This window comes from Nicotiana tomentosiformis, chromosome 11, assembly GCF_000390325.3.
Source record: "Nicotiana tomentosiformis chromosome 11, ASM39032v3, whole genome shotgun sequence".
In the NCBI taxonomy this organism is placed as follows: domain Eukaryota; kingdom Viridiplantae; phylum Streptophyta; class Magnoliopsida; order Solanales; family Solanaceae; genus Nicotiana; species Nicotiana tomentosiformis.
Window position 1 is genome coordinate 125,303,759 of NC_090822.1, and position 14,184 is coordinate 125,317,942.

The window sequence follows — 14,184 nt, forward strand, 5'->3', positions numbered from 1 at the left end:
ATCGAGGGTCTTCAATTCTCGATCTTCCTTTTACGCCTCCTCAGAAAAGGTGGGAGAGAAGGCGAATGACCCACTATCATAGTCCCAAGTGAATGACTCGGGGCGTTCCGATCAAGACTCGGGATCCCGGAGTCAACCCTGACGCCATTGGTTCAGGAGCTTCGGTGACCTCGATAGCTCTGGAAGATCGGGACACCAAGGCCGAGGCACCTCCTTCTTCCTCTTCTTCTTCTTCGTCTTCTTCTTCTTCTCTCAGTCCTTGGACCGAGTCAATCGAAAGGGCAATTGCTTTCCTCCGCACCCTTCGAGTTTCGGGCTTGGGGCCCTCTGATCGAGAGGTAGGTTTGCGCTTCTTGTCGTTCCCCGGTTTCAGGACTGGGGACTTGGTTCCTTCTTCACCACTCGAAGGCCTCAAAACAGCATCCTTGGTTACGCCTGCATGAAAGGAAATCGGTAACGAATAGAACACAAAGAGCGCTTCGAAGGAAACGAGAAGTAAAACCTTACCATGGTTCTTGGCTTCCCATCTGCCTTTAGCCAAATCACGCCAAGCGCGTTCGGCATAAGAGGAAGTCGAGGCTAACTTCCGAACCCAATCCTCGAGGTCGGGCACCGCTTGTGGCATCCAAGGGGCAGTTGTATATCGAGAAGAAACATCAAAAAAAAATCTTATTTATGAAAACAACTTACGATCGAAATTCCATTCCTCGGAGAACGACATCTTCTCTTCCGGAATAAGGTCACGGGTCCTCACCCGGATGTAACGCCCCATCCAACCCCGATCCTTGTCTTCGTCGATGCTCGACATCAAAGCCTTCGATTCCCGACGATAAAGTATGATTAATCCTCGAAAGATTTGAGGCCGATACAACCGAATAAGGTGATTCAGGGTAAAATCCAGCCCCCCGGCTTTGGTGGAGAAGAAGCGAAGTAGGATTACTATACGCCACATAGAGGGATAAATCTGACCAAGGGTGACCTGATATCTCTTGCAAAAATCGATGATCACCGGGTTCGACCGGACTCAATGTAAGGGATAAGTGTAAACACTTAAAAACCCCTCCACATGGGTGACGACACTCTCTTCGGGGGATGGAATTTGCAACACAACCTCGGAACCCTAGTTACAGTCTTTTCTAACGGCCTCGAGATGACCCTCCATTATAGAGCACATATACATCGACACGTGCTCGCATCGACCCGGGATGGATGAAGGATTCTCAACCTTAAAATCGATCTTTACAATACATGGGCTGGGGATATAGCCATGGGTGGACGGCTCCACCGGCGCCTTGTCGCCGGACGGCCGTGAGGAAGAAGCTTTCTCCTTCCGAGGCACAGTTTTTGAAGTCTTGGCCATTGATATGGAAGGAACAAAGACAAAGGAAAATTAAAAATAGACGGCACCAAAACTCTGGTAGCAACAAGAAAGGAAGAAAAGATGAGAAAATTTTGGGGAGTGAACGCGTGAAAGAAGTAAATGATAGATGGAAGAGCTATTTATAGGCTCACATCGTGACGATTCAATATCAAAGGTGGCCGACCGCCATCTGACAAGCATTAAATACCTTGAAAGGCTGAATCGATAGGACATCTATCACATACGTCATAATCAATCCCTGTGAAAACGTCGGCTTATGACCCGATCGAACCACCAAAAATCACATCAATTCTCACCGCATCCTTCGTGAGAAACGAGGGGACTATCTGTATACAGTCGAAATAGATTTCGGCCTTCCTACGTTCGATCGAGTTCGAGTGTTAAAAAGTCGGAGTTAGATTTTTGGGAGTGAGCTCCGAAGTCGGTACTAACGAGCCTCGAGCCTGAAGGTCGATCGAGGAGTCGGCTCGATAACCCTATCGAGCCCGTGGCCGAATCGATCCGCAAGGCACTACTTCGAGGTCGGAAATGCGCGACGCCCATCTCGAAGGTCGGACCCGAGCCAAGATCGAAAGGCCCAACCCAGTAACGAACTCGAGCCAGTATCGAGCTCACAGACAAGAGCCGTTACGACCGCACCAAGAGAGAGAATCTTGGAGGGAATCAAGGAAGAGACAAGTCATCATGGGCCTTCCACTATATGTTTTATTTTATTATATTTTGTTATAACCCTCTTCAATAAAAGGGGGAATCCTTGTAAGCTAATGGAAGAATGCATTGTAACAAAAGATCACTTCTCATATTGAAAGATAGTTCCTCATGCTTGTTTTATTTTACCTTATTCATTCTTTTGCTTAATATTCCCATTCTCATAGTCAAGAATATACGTACCTCTATTTCTCTACACGATTTATATCGAATTGGATCGCATATCCTTAGAACCACACACAAAATCTAATGTTATCCGATTTTTTCGGTAAACAATTTTCAAGGAAAAATATTTGGGTAAGTGATTATAACTTGGATTTGGTCAATATACACGAATATATCATTATTTTTACCATTTAATTAGTGTTTTGAGATTGAAATTTGGAAAATTTTAGAAATCTCATAGAAACGAATTTTTGAGATTTCGGTGTCGATCCAGAGTCGGATTTGAATGAAACTGGTATGGTTGGACTCGTAATTGAATGGGTTGTCGGATTTTGTAAGTTTTGCCGATTTTCGAGATGTGGGCCCCACAGGAAATTTTTGAGCTAATTTCGGATTTCATTGAAAAATGTAATATTTCCTTATGAAATTGATTTCTATAATTTTTGTTGATTGTATCGAATTAATTATGACTAGATACGAATCGATCGGAGTCGGAAAATCGAGGAAAAAGCATAATACTTGGTTAAATTGGAGCAAGTCGAGGTAAGTGACTTGTCTAACCTTGTGTGGGGGAAATTTTTCCTAGAATTGATATTAATGTGATTATTGAAATGTGTTGAAAGTCGTGTACACGAGGTGACGAGTGTATACACGGGCTAAATGTGAAAGATTATATTTTTAAATTGTGTAGATCATTGTTGCGCATTTATTAAATTATTTTATCTTGTTATATTCTTCATCATTGATCTGAGATATATATTTTAAATTTGCTTGTCCTTTTCCTGCTAATTGTTTTACCTGTTTAATTGAAATTTGGTTTCTTTTATACTGTGCATTATTTGAAAGTTGATTCTCTTTAAATTAAATATTATTAATATGAGGTATTTGACATTTTTAAATTTGATATTGAAGCAACGTATTTAAATTTTGAAATATTATTTTCCTGAATTATTTATTTTTGAATATTTTCGTAAGATTTTTTGGTACTCATTATGATGGAGCCGTGAGCTGTTTATTGTGGAAAGAAAATATTATTGTTGGATTATTCTGGCATGAGCCGTGAGCTCTTTATTATTGAAAAATATTGTTGTTGAATTATTGTGGAAAATTGAAATATTGGGCGCTTGAGGTGCAAATTATGATATATTGTGATATTAATATGCATGCGGTGGTATAAGGTCTGGGTATTGAAACGTATGCGGTGAGATAAGAGTGGCTTGATACGCGTGGCTAGTAGGGGTGATTACTAGAAGTCATGCGGTGTGATAAGGGTGGCTAAAACGCGGGATGCTATTTCGGGAAAAATATTTTCTTTAAATAAATCGTGAAGGCTCCCTCTGTGATATAAGAAAATGAGATATTGTGAAATTATTTATAATTTGGGACTACGAGGCGGTACCTCAGTAGTGCCCTTGTTGATATTGATTTATGGCCATAGTTGCCTTCGATTAATTGTTGGGATTTTCATAAAGTTGAAAGAAATTCTGTTTTGATTCCACGAGATATTATTTGCAATTATTTGGTGTCATTAAATGTGACATACTATTTGATTCATTTCCATAGTTATTTTATCTTATTAAATTGTTTAAACATTTTTCCATGGCATTATCTATTCTCCAGTAGGGCCTGACCTGACCTCGTCACTACTCTACTGAGGTTAGGCTTGGCACTTACTGGGTACCGCTGTGGTGTACTCATACTACGCTTCTGCACATCTTTTTGTGCAGATCCAGGTATATCTTACCAGTCTAGACATCAGTGAGTTACCTGCGCACGGAGACTTCGAGGTATATCTGCCAGCGTCCGCAGACTCCGGAGTCCCCTTCTATCATTTGTTGTTGTTTCCTTATTTGTCTTTAGATCTTGATACATAGAAACATTGAGAATAAATTTTTAGAAGCTTGTGACTTATTTCTACCGGATTTTGGGAGTTGAAATCATTTGAATTGTAGTTTATTATTTTCAGATATTTATGATTATTCCGCATTGATAGGCTTACCTAGTCTTAGAAACTAGGTGCCATCACGACCTGCTACGGAGGGAATTTGGGGTCGTGACATATGTTATCACTAAAATTATTCTACTAGGTACTCTTTTCCACTCATCTTGTATTTGAAAATCAAAAATACCCCAAGAAGTGGTGAAAACTCCATATACATTAACTTGTAGCATTTAAAAAAGTGATTAATTAAGACTAGCATTTAACAAATGATAACAAAATTTTGTAAGTACACGAGTTGCTGTTGTTGTCATTAATGTTTACGTTATATTTTGCTAGTAGTTTATTTTCATATATACTTTTTATTTTCTCATTGCTTTCTCCTACTTCTTCTTCTTTAGCTTCATTTTTTTTTCTTCCAAAATTTTAGTTACTTCTGGCAAATTTCCTTTGTTCTTCCTTTAGAGTGTATCGACGTTTAATTTCTGGTTTGTGTTTACAATTTTGTCATAATATAAAACAAATTTTAAGATGACAAATTTTGACTATCATGTCAACTATAGTTTTAAATGTATGTTAATCTCTACAATTAAATCTACTTCAGATTATGTGAATCTTCAAAACCAATTTTTTAGTAAGTTAATACAAGTGCTACTTACTTGCCAATGGTTGATTTTTTGAATTTACAAAACCAAAGAGAAGACTAGTAAATTTTTGTTATTGTGATTGTGAGAAAAACAAAATACAATCAAAATGTTTTCTTCTTCCCTTGAATTCTTGTCAAAAAAGAAATCAAATCAGATGTCAAATCTCCAGAGTTTTCTTCAATCAGTAACACCCATTGTCCCTTCAAAACCTCTACCAAGGGTAATTCTTTAATTTTTTTTTAAAGAGACTTTTGAATATTTGTTTGAGATTGAGGCATAGTAATAGATCGATATCAAGTTTTCTTGTTTGCTTATTTGTATATGTTTTCATACCTTATATATTCAAAGATATCATAAATTCCTTTTTGTATATAGCTTTCATTTTCTTTCTGATGAATATGATATAAAATCTATTTAGCTTATATATAGATCTTTTTAAAGCACATGAGATTCAAATGATAAAATCAAATATGTTTAGTTCTCCCTCCGCTTATTTATCTAAGTAGCAAATTGGAACAGTCTTCGATTTTAATGGCAAACTAGAGTTTATATTTGTTCCTTTTTAGTCAGGTGTTCTAGAGGGAAAATAATCAATTTTATGAACAAAATTTATAGAATGCATCTAAAGTAATCATTTTATTTTCTAAAATTTGCTTGATGGTTTCAAAATTTATTTCCTATGCACTAGATATTTTTCTAAATTTGTGAATATATAGACTCTTTTATCACTTGTCACTTTTTCCTATTTCCCTTTTTTCATTTTGTTTTCTTTCTTTTTACCATTTATCTCTCATTAGTTTGCTTTCTTTTTTAAATGTTGTAGAGTTACATGAATGATCCAATTGCAAAGGAAAAATCTGAATATTTCACACTTGGAGATTTGTGGGATTGTTATGAAGAATGGAGTTCATATGGTATTGGTGCTCCTATTGCTCTAAAAAATAATGAGAATGTTGTGCAATATTATGCTCCTTACTTATCAGCCATCCAAATCTACACCATCAAATCTCCAACAACACTTAGGTATTATACTTTGATTCTCTTTACTATTTTCATTAATTATCGTACTTCATTGATAATTTATCGTAATATTTTTTTATCGGTATTATGATCATAATATTTTTTGGCGGTATTACAATCCTTTAATCATCACACGAGTTTTAAAATATTCTCGTCATTTATTGGGGTTAAACTTCTTTTGAACTCGCGTAATGGACAAAAAACTTACTCTTTGCATGTACATTAAACCTATATATTACCCTTCCTCTCCCCCATATTAGGGCACTTGCTTCCCTTTTCTTCCTTTCTTCTGCACAACAATATTTTCTTCTTCCTTTTTCACTATTTTATATCACACCATCTCCTAATCGAATATTAATCTACACTTATTTCTATTGAATTCCTGTTTTTTATTTTCTATTTAATTAAGTTCTCTTATCAGATCTCATGATCATACTCTTTATCCAAGACATTGATCCAAAACTCGTGTGATAATAAACACAAGTATTAATTTTTATTTTCACTTTACTCCTCCATTACCACCATGCAATTATCCTTCACCCATGAATCTTGAATTCACTATATCATATTTTAAGATTTTTTCTAAAAGAAAGAGAAGTAACCAAAGGATGAAGAGTCCACGGCAAGGAGAAAACTAATTAGTGGACAACCCCAAACCTTGTACATCTTAGATTAATGTCATTTGATTTTTGAGAACAAAAAAGACATAAGAATCATGATTAGTTTAGAATAGAAGGAGTTCTAAATTTCTAATGGGTATTAAGTTACCAAAAGCTAACTCACAATTGGTAACAAATGGAATCATACATCAATAAAATCCAAAGGGGAACTTCCATAGTTGTTCTATCCATTATAATTCTATATATGTACGAATAAAGTGTTTAACGAACGCCACGTGTCTTACAACCTCCCTCCTCTCTTCTTTAACTTTTCGATCTTCTAAATCATTTTTCCTCCCACTCTTGGAAATTATGCACACCTCAACGTACTTACAAAACCTAATAATTTACCCCAAAAGAAATATTCAAATTGAAGCATTCACTTGATCCGACTTCATAACGTCTTTGTGATTGTTCCAAAAGAAACGAAGCAGAAGATATAATAGAGTTAGGATAGTTATTGGATGAGGTCTACCTAATGTTAAATGGAGAGGTATATATAATATATTTATATGAACATCATGTGTTGTCCATAGTAAAACTAGTTAAAATCTATAGGTATGAACATTTTTAAGTACGTTTTTGGAATAATGCTTTGCAAATAAAACTTACGTACTTTACATAAAAATATGAAGGTGTGATTAATTCACGTAAATCTATCAAGCAACTTAGATCCGCGAAAACCCTAAAGGTAATATCAGAGGTAGCTGTTGACATAATAAAAAGGTGCATGCCCTAGTACTAGACACGCAATAGTTTGTGGTGGTGCTTCAGGACTCCAATGCACTATGTCCGTAATATTGTAATTAATGAAAGTAAGATTAGTCATAAATTCAGAGGATCTTCTGTTATACATAAATCAATACCTTCTAAAATAATATTGGACCTGGCAAAAAAAGAGAAAAAAGGAAAGTCTAGGCGCATATAACATTCAAATATAAGAACTACTAGTACCAAGCATGAACAAATGATGGACGTTTGATAATGTCTCATTCAAGTCCTAAGTATCGTAGAAAGGAATTCACTTCCATGATGACGACTTCCATGGGACCAACCCCGCAAAAGAAGTACAAAATGAGTGATATATCCAACTAGCCTACAAAAATAAAATGACCCTCCGAATGACCCTTCTTTCGAAGAAGAGGAGGAAAAGTTATTCATATTTGTGAATGGCTAGGAGTTGTCATATGCGGAAAGACTGCAGCTAATTAGAGTTTTACTATTTAGGGTGCAGTCATATTGGTCATAATTATTCTCACTCCCTCAAAATGTTATTAAACTAATTGAAGCAACTTGTAAAAGCTACTTGTGGACGTTTGAGGCTACTATATCTAAAAGGGCCTTAGTTGCATGAAAGAAGGTCTGTTTGCCTAAGAGTGCTGGAGGACTGAGTATTCTCAACTTAAGAATATGGAATCGGGCTACTGTGAGCAAACTACTTTCTCATAAGTTCTTGTTGCACTAATCATAACACATCCCGAATTATCAACCACAGTCGCACACTCGACCTCCTAACAGTCGTACCATTTTCTTCAAGCGATCCAAACTCACATTGCAGTACATGCATCCTATTGAATAGAAGGCATAACTCTTTATAGGAATTTCATCAGGAGTCATGCAAACCCTAATCTTCTCACATGAGATAGTCTACATGTGTAACCTCATATCGACCTCCTCCAAATCCATTGCCACAGTTACATCCATCTTGAAATCAATTAATCTTCATGGGTCCACACTCATCCGCCGACCGTAAGAATCCCTTCATCCATTAACATTACCCGAAGATCCAACAATATGTAAAACCCAGGGCCATACTACATCCCCAAAATGATGATCAAATATTCACATTTTCCTACATTATGATCAAGCCCCTTCTCGTCACATTCGAACTTCCGAGATACATAAAACATCCCAAGGATCATCTCTCTCGAACCATCAACACTGGAAACGCCGATTCTATCCTGAAGTCACAACACACAACCATCTCTGATAACTTCTTCTTAGGTACCATCTCTCAACACCATGCCCAGAGGCAAACAAATGAAGACCAATATGCCGATGATCCTCAATGCGTTCAATCAAGGACGGTGACACCACAATATTAGCAAGAATTTTACCAAAGTCGGAGATATCGAACCTCAACCGTAGGCAACACCAATACTGGGCTAAAATGACAGAACACTCCTCCACAAGGTGACGATACTGCCCCCCCTGCTCCCCCCGCATTTGCAGGGAAAAGCATATTGCACTACATTTGTACTATATTCACAACTTGTCGGTGCTCAACCAATAACAAATGCCCGACGTCGTGTACGAATGAGTAAGAAGGAATCGAAGGCATAAGCTTCGACGAAATCAAATCGCACGATGAGGAATCAAGGAAGGGAATCTCTCCTACCAACCATGTAGCCTCTCGATGATAAGTACAGACGTCTCCGTACCAATCCGCAAGACTATACTAGACTTGCTCATGACATGTGAGACCTAAGTGAACCTAGTGCTTTGATACCAAGCTTTCACGACCCAATTCCCACTATAGGTCGTGATGGCGCCCAACGTTACCGTTAGGCAAGCCGACAGTGAACCATCTACTTAATTATTCATTTTATTACTTTTAAAATCACAAGTTTTTATTAAATAAAGAAATTTGCATATTTAAAATCATGGATACATACAATGCTAGTAAGATATAAAATAAAAAGTGACAATATTGGAGCAAAACTATTAACATCAATTAGAATATTCCAAAATCCGGTGTCACAAGTGCATGAGAAACTACTAAGAAATACAATACCAATACAACATATGTCTGGAATGTAAAATAGATAGGATAAAATAAATGAATATGAATGACACTCCGTGCGCTGCGATTGTAACATGGGATGCAACTCACCGTAATGTTCCCGTAATAGCTGCGCCTTTGCGACCAAATGACGACCAAAAATATATACCTGCACAATAAGTGCAGAAGAGTAGCATAAATACAAAAATCAACGCGTACCTAGTAAGTATCTAGACTAACCCCGGATAAGTAGTGGCGAGGGGTCGACATCGATACTTACTAGTGGTCTAATAAATCAAGTACAGTAAATAGTAGATAATTATGAAGCATGATAATTAAACAGTAAAAATAAATATAGGTACATGTTACGATCCTCATCTAAACAATAGACATAAAGTCCTCAAATATTGATTACTTCCTCAAATAGAGTATATAATATGGTCCCAACTAGATAGATCATCACATCTCAAGTTAGGAAAACCCACGGATACACTGGCTTCTTATAAAATATTATACACGATTCTGCCGAGGCGGGAGGCCCGATCCCATAAGAGTATTTCATGAAGTTGCCGAGGCGAACGGCCCAATCCCATAAGAGTGTGATACATCATACTGCCGAGGCGAACGACTCGATCCCATAAGAGTATGTTACAAATCCTGCCAAGTCGAACGACCTGATCCCATAAGAGTGTGATACATGATACTGCCGAGGTGAACAACATGATCCCATAAGAGTGTGATACATGATACTGCCGAGGCGAATGGCCCGATCCCATAAGAGTGTGTTACAATATCCTGCCGAGGCAAACAACCCGATCAAACAAGAGTGTGATACATGATACTGCCGAGGCGAGCGACCCGATCCCATAAGAATATAAAGCTTTTACGGATCTTTGACCCTACTCACGAATATATGTGTGAGTTATTAAATTCAAAAAAACTTTCCGATGAATATGCATAACGCGGGAGAAACCCGTAAGGAAAGTACAATTTCTACAACTAATCAAGTAGCTCGTCAAGTATCTAAAATAGCAAGTCCGATACTCTACGCGTGTCTAGTATTAGGCTAAATGTAAATTAAAGCATTTAAACATGCAAGAATAACTCAAATAGAACAATTTAAGTATGGCGTGAGTCTAAGTCTACCCGGACATAATCAGGAATTCTAGCATACACACGGACACTCGTCACCTCATTCGTGCGTAGCTCCCACAACATGTAGCATATAATAAATATGACACATACGGGGTAAATTTTCCCCTCACAAGATTAGATATGAGACTTACCTCGCTCTGAAGTTCCATAACCGGCTCCAGCGCCTATCTATCACCTCAAATCGATGCCCATAAATCCGAAACTAATCAAACAAAGTACAATCAATAAAAATATACTCCAATACTCATAATTTAAAAATTTATAATAATTCCCAACTACGCTCAAAAAGTCAATAAAGTCAACTCTCGGGCTCACATGCCCAGATTCCGAAAATATTTCGAAGATAATTACTACCCATAACACCACGAACTCAAATATATACTTTATTCCAAATTCCATGTCAAATTTCGTGGTCAAAATCCAAAAATACCAAATTCTAGGTTTTCTTCCAAAATCCCACAATTTCTATAATTTTTCATGTTTAAATCCTTATATAACTCATGTATTTAACTTACAACAAGTGGGAATCACCTACCTTGTGTTGCTTGATAAAATGTACTCAAAATAGCTCCCCAAATTCAGCCACCCAAGTGAAAAATGAGAGAAAAGTGAGTCAAATCCTGAATTAAAACAACACTGCCCGGGCCCGACCTTCTTCGCGATCGCGGAAAATACCTCGCGATCGCGGAGGCCAACCAGCCTCACCTAGGAAATTGCTCTACGTGAACGCAAGATCCTCATTGCGATCGTGAAGCATAGCCTGCCCAACCGCGAATGCGACCAAACAATGCAAACGCGAAGGCTTAACTTAGCCTCAACGACTTTCCTCCTACGCGATCGCGTGAATCCTTCTGTGGTCACATAGAACAACTCTTCCAAATAGGCCTTCCTCCTCAACCCACCGCATTCGCGACTCAGCCCACGCGAACATGAAGAACCACCTGCTCCAGCTCCGCGATCGTGACCCCTTCTACGCGATCACGACCCCTTCTACGCGATCGCGATGAACAAAACCTCCACCAACCCAGCTAACCCTTCGCGATCGCATACTAACTTCCGCGATCGCAATGCACACCAAATACACCAGTCCCAATACCTTATCCAAACTTATCTAAAGGCCCGAAACACCACGAATTACCTCAAAATCATGAATCAACGATCAAAATCCTTCTTTCAACGTTCAAACATTCAAATTTTGACGAACGCTTCCGAATCATACATAGACATTCTAGAATAGAGCCAAGCTTTACGTACAAGTCATAAATCACGATACGAACCTATTCCAAGGCTCGAAATCTCAAATGGACATCGCTAATACCAAAGTCCATTTCATATCAAACTTAGGAATTTCTAATAACCTTCAAAATGCAAACTTTCCATAATAAGCGCCGGAATGCTCTCGGGCCACCCAACAATCAATCTGAACATACGCCCGAGTCTAAAATTATTATACGAACCTATTGGAACCTTCAAATCTCGATTCCAAGGTCGTTTATTTAAAAGTCAAACCTTGGTCAACTGTTACAACTTAAAGCTTCTGAATTGAGAGGTTTCCTTCCGAATCAACTCCGAACTTCCCGAAATTCAATTCCAACTTCGCGTACAAGTCATAATACATAAAGTGAAGCTACTCAAAGCCTCAAACTTCCGAACAATGCGCTAGACTCAAAATGACTGATCGGGTCGTTACTGTTTATAAGTATCCTCCGTCCATCTATCCGTCCGAAAAAGCACACAATATTAATTTTATTAACAAAAATATCCCCATGTCTAACGGCATAACTGGTGGGCCTTTCATTTAATGACAATTTGTTACTGGGCCACGTGTCAGCCAAAAACGAAACATGTGTCTTATTTCTACCCATTTACCTGATCTAATCCTACGACATAGAGTAATAATAAGCTGGGTTAATATAACTTTTTTGACCCGGGTAACAACCCATATAAACATCAAATTTCACTGCATTATTACTCTCTAACTTTCCTAAAATTCTCACCCATTTCATCATCTCATCAAGCAACGGAATCACACTACGAAACCCATGAACCATAAGACATTCATTATAATACAAATCTGGATACGCAATTTCAATCCCATTCACATCATTAACCTTTATAATCTTCAAACTAAGCTCATTATACGTAATTCTCAAACATAGTCCGATTCTCATTCAACTCATTCAAATCACTCGAATAAAACAAAAGCGACATTTAATCTAAAAAATGATTGTTGGGGATACACTAAGGAATCGACTTGAAATTCGGGTTTCGATTTGTATTTTGGTGGGTGAAATTTTCGCTGAAGAAATCTTTAATCCCAGAAGCAACGACATACTCGTCATCGTAAATCGGTGACACAATATTTTTGATGTTATGTACTGAAAATTTGAAGATCAGTATCTAAGCTCGTGCTGTAAAGGGAGCTGGAGGGGGAGAGTAGGGATTTTGGAGGAAAGAGAGGGATTGCAGCAATGACGGTGATTGTAGGGTGGTGGTTTGTGAAGTGAGAAATGAGAGAAGTGAACTAAATAATGAAGAAGGAGAGTGAGGAAGAAGCTGCCATTGTTGTTAATTTCCGTTTGAAGATTGGGAGAAGAAGGGGCGGGAGTTCTTTTACCCGGATAACAAACCATAGGGTCGGATCAGGTAAATGGGTAGAAATAAGACCCATATTTGTTTTTTGGCCGAAAATGCCACGTGGCCCAGTAAAAATTACCATGTTATTAAATGAAAGGAACACCAATTTTATCGTTAGACGTGAGGGTTTTATTTAATAATTAATGTTGTATGTTTTTTTCAGAATGATAGCTGGACAGAGGGTACTTGTAAACCATTTAATAAACAATAGGTCTAGTTTAGACCCTTTTCCGAAACTTTAAGAGGTGAAGTTGCTAATGTCCCATAGAAGAACCTGATATGCCATAATGCTGCAAGTTCGAAACAAATGTTTATACTATAGCTGGATTTACTTGGGAAGATGAGAACTAAAGATGTACTCCTGAAATGAGGTGTCAATGTGGATGGACCATGTGTTGTTGGGAATAACCCCCTACAGAAATAATATTCACAGTAATAGAAGCGAAACAATAACGTAGCACCGAGATACTGTAATTAACAAGAATAAAAGAGTGACGACGGCACCAAGAATTTTACGTGGAAAACCCTTTTGAATAAGGAAAAAACCACGGCCCCGAGACGAGCAACTGATATCACTATAACAAGGAATTTTATATTTTGTAGGTTCGAGTAAAATACTCCAAAGACCACTACAACACTCAAAAGAAATAACCCTCTTTTGATATTCCCACCTCACTACAATATCGCTCACTCTCTATTTTTCTCACAGACTATTTTCTTATACCTTGTCTGTGAAACCTCGCTCTTTCTTTTTCTCTTTGTTGGTGTGTAGAAATGAGATCCGAAGCTCTCCTTTTATAGACGAATCCTCACTCTCTAAAGCCTACTATATTTGATAATTTTCACACACTTTTCCTTCTTTTTATTCAATGTTGACAATTTAACAAAGTTGGCTACCAAACCAAAGAAATTCAACAAAGTTGGCTACCAAACCAAAGAAATTCTCAGCCAAATATTTTCCTTAGGCACATGCCTATTACTTTGGCTTTTGAATGAGATGTACCCCATCAATCTCCCACTCCAGTCTCATTCTTCTAGAGGAGGTAACACTGTCTTCTAGTTTGAGTGCATGCTGACAAGTTCTTTGCATA

The 14,184-nt window shown here is 37.7% G+C and overlaps 1 long non-coding RNA gene across 1 annotated transcript; it reads right to left on the reverse strand.

The window, feature by feature from the left end:
- Positions 1-9,613: 9,613 nt before the first annotated feature.
- On the reverse strand, positions 9,614-10,720 carry LOC138900725 (uncharacterized). The gene is made up of 2 exons (XR_011411948.1): positions 10,588-10,720; positions 9,614-10,096 (listed from the first exon to the last, which is right to left on the reverse strand). It is a non-coding gene; the product is annotated as an uncharacterized lncRNA (long non-coding RNA).
- Positions 10,721-14,184: the final 3,464 nt, after the last annotated feature.